The following is a 6,000-nucleotide window of genomic DNA, read 5'->3' as shown; positions in this document are numbered from 1 at the left end:
CCCAGAGTGCCTCCTGGGGTCTGAGTCCAAGGCAGGGTCCGTAAATGTGGATGTGCTACCTCAGACATAGCCCATGAGACTCCACAGCTGTCCTCACAGCTGGGGGGCACTTTTTGTGGGGATAACCCTCAAGAAAATGCAGTGCATAAGATGACTAAACTACAAAAACAAGGGGCAAAAATACCCCAGGAGGTATTTTTCCCCCTCTCCTTCTCTGTCTTTCACCTAAGAATACAAAGAAACCCGTCTTTTGAATTTGGGAAGCATCCTGACATAAACATTTGGTTAGCAATGTTTTTGGGAACATGTGATAAGGATTTCATCTTGTACCAAGTCTAGCTTGTTAAGCCTTGGTTAGTAGAAAGCATTTTATCTTTAGTTCTCCTGCAGCCATTTCTGCCTTTAATGCCTTATACTTGTACTGACCTAAACTCTCCCTCTTTGAACTTAAATAAACTTTTTAAATTTTTTAAATCAAAACTAATCCAGTGCCGAGTTTAAACTGAGCTCCCGTTAAAGTTGCAAACTGTTGAATATTACACCTTTACCCTGGCAATGGGACCTCTAAATCTCAACAGGACTGGGCTAGACAGTCCAGAACACACAATTTTGGGGGAAATCTGGGACTGGGAGTGTTGCAAACATCCTGCAAGTAGTAACCAAGGTTAATGCATCGCTGACAGGCTGCTGGGCTCCAAGTGCTAGCCCAGGACTGCAGCTATTCACACACACTCAGGATGCTCCCTGCATGTTGTTTGGCTGTTTGTGAGAGGTGCAGGATGAAAGGTACATCCTCAAGGCATCGAGAGGCAGCCAAGGTCACAGCGTAGGTGGTGACAATCCCTCATAAGTCTGTACCCCGGAATGGAATAATCACCTCTGCCCTAATGGGCTCTTTCTTTCACTGTCGTGTCTCTTGTGGGAAAAGCACACAGCTGCCAAAGAGCTGATCTTATTGGAATGAGAACTGAGCTCCTTCCCAAGTCTACCCAACTTGGAAAGTATTCCTTATAGAAAACAGAGCAATGTGCAGAGCTGCTTGTGCCAGCTGAGAGTGGGTAAGCAAAACTAACATCTGAACATGCACTTGGAGCTAGTTTATAGCACAGGCCAAAGCCCAGGTGGTCCAGAGGTTAAAGCACTAGTCTGGAACTTGAGCACTCAACGTTCAATTCCCTACTCTATTATAATGTCCTGTGTGACTTTGGACATGTTCCTTGGTCTGTCTGTCACCTGCAGTTCTCCACCTGTAAAATAGGGATAACAGCACTTCTCTTCCTCACAGGGGTGCTACAGGGATATTGTTATACACTCAGGCTATGTCTAGCCTCTGGTATCCTGGAAAAACTCTACCATGTCCAAAGAACACGCCCACTTTTCCAAAAACTATTTTGGAAAAGCAGGCACGTTTTTTCGACATCCTGGTAAACCTAATTTTACAAGGAAGAAGGGATGTTCTGAAAAAGTTTTCCCCCGACATTTGGGCCAAATGTCAGAAAAGCCTCTTCCAAAAAAAGAATCGGAAAAAGATATGCATATTGTGGTTCACAATTTGCATACCTTTTTCAGAACCCAACCCCTCCCCCCCCCGGCAGTGTAGACATGGCCTCAGCTGCTACTCTAACAGACAGGGAGACTGCGTCAGTACCAAGACGGATTCTGATTCAAATCTAGGTATGCAGAGCTCTCTTCCTACCCCATGGAGGCAATGCTACAGATCATGCCTCTGCTGCAGAGGTTTGATTTTAAAATACAAATTGGTGAGCAAGGTGAAAAACATTAAAACAGTTCAAACATCTGCTCTTTTGCATCACTGTGGTATGGTCCCCACTTGTTTTTCTTGCACTTGTTTTAATATTAATCTTTGGATTGGGTTGTATTTTTATACATTCCTATACTGACAGAACCTTTTAAGCCAGACATTAGTCTCTTGTGTACAGCCAAGTTAAAAGGCTTGCCTGGAAAACCTGCTGATGGCTTGAGGAAAAAATGATTCCTTTTGCCATCCTCCCTTTGAGATGAATCTGCACAACCCATCTACAGCTGTTCCTCAGGCCTGTCGCTGTGACCTTCTAACTCATCCTATGCAGAAGGTTTGGGCTGGCTTACCTTTGACCAGCTCCCAGACTGCCACTCCCTCAAACTTCCTGTCTACAGTGCAATGAAGAAAGCTTTGTCATGCATGATTTTGTAGCATGCAAGGATACTGGAGCTGATCTAGTAGGTAGAGCAACATCTCCATTTGCATCCTCTCAGCCCATACACAGTGATAGGCAGCATAACTAGGATACATGGTGTTGGTAAATACTCTTTTTCCAGCTACTAATTGTCCTCCCAGTCTCAAAAGTGGCTGTATTTTTCTGGTTCTACACAAAAGGAAAATATGATTATTGGTAGGCTTCAAGAATTTTCCATTGTTGGACTAGGATATTTTCTGTAGACAAAGTGCATAAAATATAGGATAGGATTCTGTCCCTTAGAACATTGTAGTTACTTCTAAAACATTAGCAGATTGTTTCTTTGACAAAGTGGGTTGTCATCACTTTCCCCCCCTCCTCTCCACTTCCATTACTTGAACAGTGGCAATCTCCACACACTTTGCCTACATAACCACACTACCCAGCTATGGATTTTCTTCACCACCATATACCCTTTGAATACTTTCCAGATGCAAAGCTATACTGGTCCTCTCCAGGCAGCTAAACAACGTTTTCAGAATTCCAGACTGACATTCTGTACTAGCCACAATGGTGGCATTTGCTGCTCCATGTCTTTGCACCCAACAGATATAAGATAAAAAGGATGGGGCCCTTTAAAAAGGAGGGTAAGACCATGTAGTACTGGACCATATGCACCATGAGGAAGAGTCTGGAAGTAACCTCACAACCTCAAGAAGAAAGATTAGGGAGTAAGTAACAGAAGAATCCCCACTTGATAACTTACTGCATATAGCAGCCATGTAGTGTAGCATGAGGAGGGAGTGTTCTTAGCAGCTACCCACGCTTAAACATTTGGAAAATGTAGTTATTGTGGCTACAGCCCAGGTTTTTGGCAACAACGTTCACGATGAAGTTGTCAGAATTCATAAACATACCAGTGCGGTCAACAGTTCCAAGTATATTAGGGACTCCTGCCAAGGGACAGAAGTTTTTCTTCACTTGCTGGTAAAGTTATGGAAGGAATATAAATTGTGTTTGTCTGCCCATGAATCATCATGATTTCTAACAATGCCAAGAGGCAACATCATAGGGTTTTCTCACTGTGCCAGCAAGATCACATACCTAACTTAGCCAGCATCTAAGAAAGTTAATATACTGGGTACATTCTGAAACACTATCCTTGTGCTTTGATACAGCGCAGCTTCCTAGCTAGTATATCACAGAGAACTAAGATGCCCTGCCTTGCTAAAAGAAGTTAAGAGATATACTGTGCCGTACCGGTCATCTAACAAGTCAGTGTCGTTGGCCTGAGAGCCTACAAAGTACGGGCCCAGTCTTGTAAGAGGTCCATGTCTGAAACACTATTTGTTGTCAGAGAAATTTCCTTCAACCAGTTGAACATGGACTGGACCCAATATTGCCTTGCTACCATAAAACAAACAACAGAAGCTGAACTAGAAGAGATATCTGGAAAATACATAGGGCTCAAAGTGTTCAAGAAAGGTATATATCAGAGCAAATGTGAACACAAACCATCACCATGTAAATGCTCTCCTTTGAATTAATACTAAAATATTAATTAATGCTGAAGATTAATCGTAATCAGTATACATCTGGGCTGTGTCTACATTGGTACCCTTTTCCAGAAAAGGGATGCTAATGAGACAAGTCGGAATTGCAAATGCCGCGGGGGATTTAAATATCCCCCACGGCATTTGCATGAACATGGCTGCCGCTTTTTTCCAGCTCGGGGCTTTGCTGGAGAAAAGCGCCAGTCTAGACGGGATCTTTCAGAAAATAAAGCCTTTTCCAGAAGATCCCTTATTCCTGATTTTAAGAGGAATAAGGGATCTTCCGGAAAAGGCTTTATTTTCCGAAGATCCGTCTAGACTGGCGCTTTTCTCCGGCAAAGCCCTGAGCCGGAAAAAAGCGGCAGCCATGTTCATGCAAATGCCGCGGGGCATATTTAAATCCCCACGGCATTTGCAATTCCAACTTGTCTCATTAGCATCCCTTTTCCGGAAAAGGGTGCCAATGTAGACACAGTCCTGGAGTAACACTTTTAACAGGAATGGCTGTATTCGGGTTTACACTAGTGTAGCTGAGATAAGAATACGATTTAAGGAGCTTACCCTGCCAACCTGCAATAGAGAGTGAAGTTTATAGGGGCCCTGAGTTCTATTTAATCTTATCTTGATTTTCAGTGGAGAATCAAGCTTCCTGGGATGGTAATTATGCTAGTCAATGATTGTGAATTAACTGGTCTTGTAATGATCTTTTGGATATTTTAGAGACTAGAATTATCATATATATATATATATATAGTGGCCCAATGTCTGTGAAACTTTTGCCCCCCGCCGTGGTGATCAGCTGACTTCTGCACCACTCAGCTGGGCTGCCGCACGGGAGCAAGTGATACAAGCAGCCATTTGGGGTCTGTGCTCCCCATGCAGGAGGAGGAGGAGAAGAGAAAGAGAGAGTAAGAGGCAGGAGGAGGAGGAGAAGAGAGAATGAGAGGCAGGAGGGGGAGGTGGAGAGAAAGAGAGTGAGAGGCAGGGGGGGGAGAAGAGAAAGAGAGATGGAGAGAGAGGCAGAAGATGGAGGAGAGCTGAGAGAGAGAGGAGGAGGAGGCAGTAGGAGGAGGGGAGAGAGAGAAAGAGATGGAGCGAGAGACAGGAGGCTCAGGAGAGAAGACTGAGATAGAAAGGGAATAGGACATGGAGGAGAGACCTGAAAATCCATTTTATGACAGGCTAATTGGCTAGTTAAATATAGTAAGGCAAAAAAGGGGCAATCAAAAGTAAGAACTGGGGAAAGGGGAGGAAATAGCCGTGATTTGCCTCAATTATTTTTTTCATTGTGTTTTACCATTAACACCTATTCTTTTTTTAAAGTGTCAAATGGTGTCCATTGTAAAATGGGGTAGACAAATAGGTCCGAGTTCTGCATTGACTTGCTATCTAATTCCAGGCAGTCAAACTATTGATAATCACATAAGAAGCCTTTTTGTTGGAAAATGCTGATTTATCAAAACCATATAAAAATTGTCTAAATGGGTTCAATGCAAACCAAAGATTATTTCAGTTGATCTCAATCTAAATTTTTCCATATTTTGGTTTGTGAAAATTTTCCAGATGGTCTTTTCGGGATGGGTAATTTTCTTCAAAATATCATTTGTGGGTTGGGAAACTGTTTCCTGCCCCATTCTACTTTTGACCGTGTTGTCTGCAGCCCCACCTTATTATACAACCCAGCGTGGTCAACTGGATGTTCTTGCAATCCTTCATCAGACTTGAACTTTGGTGGAGGGCCCTGGAATTTTTTCCTATTCACTGTGCACCAAGGCTGAGAGTGGCAGCTTTCAATGCATTTCACTGCCTCAATGTAGATTTTTACTAGAGGTGGTTGAAAATTCTCAACAAAATTTTTTTCAGGAAAATGACAAAAAAAAAAAAAAAATCCAAAGCTGCATTTCAAAACAAAGCATTTTTTTACTGATCTTGACCTCACAATGAAATTGTATGCTGGAGTATCAATTCAAAGAAATGTTTAATTTCAAATCTACATTTTCTGTTTGAAATGGGTGAAGCATTTTGTTTCAATTGAAAATGTCTTAAAATTGTTATGCCTCTTTCGAATCAGAATTTTTCAGAACTTTCTGTGCTGTGAAATTTTCAATTGTGTGATTTTTTGTCTCCATTTGAGGTGAAACAAAGGTTCAGTATGCTGAATTTCCCTATTGGATGGAAATTCTGTTTTCCCTTTCATCCCCCTTTCATTTTAACTCTAAAATGAATTGACTATAGGTGGGGACGAACTATTAATTCTGGGTCCGTATAAC

The sequence above is a fragment of the Pelodiscus sinensis genome, chromosome 12, assembly GCF_049634645.1.
Source record: "Pelodiscus sinensis isolate JC-2024 chromosome 12, ASM4963464v1, whole genome shotgun sequence".
NCBI lineage: Eukaryota > Metazoa > Chordata > Testudines > Trionychidae > Pelodiscus > Pelodiscus sinensis.
This window is presented reverse-complemented; position numbering follows the sequence as displayed.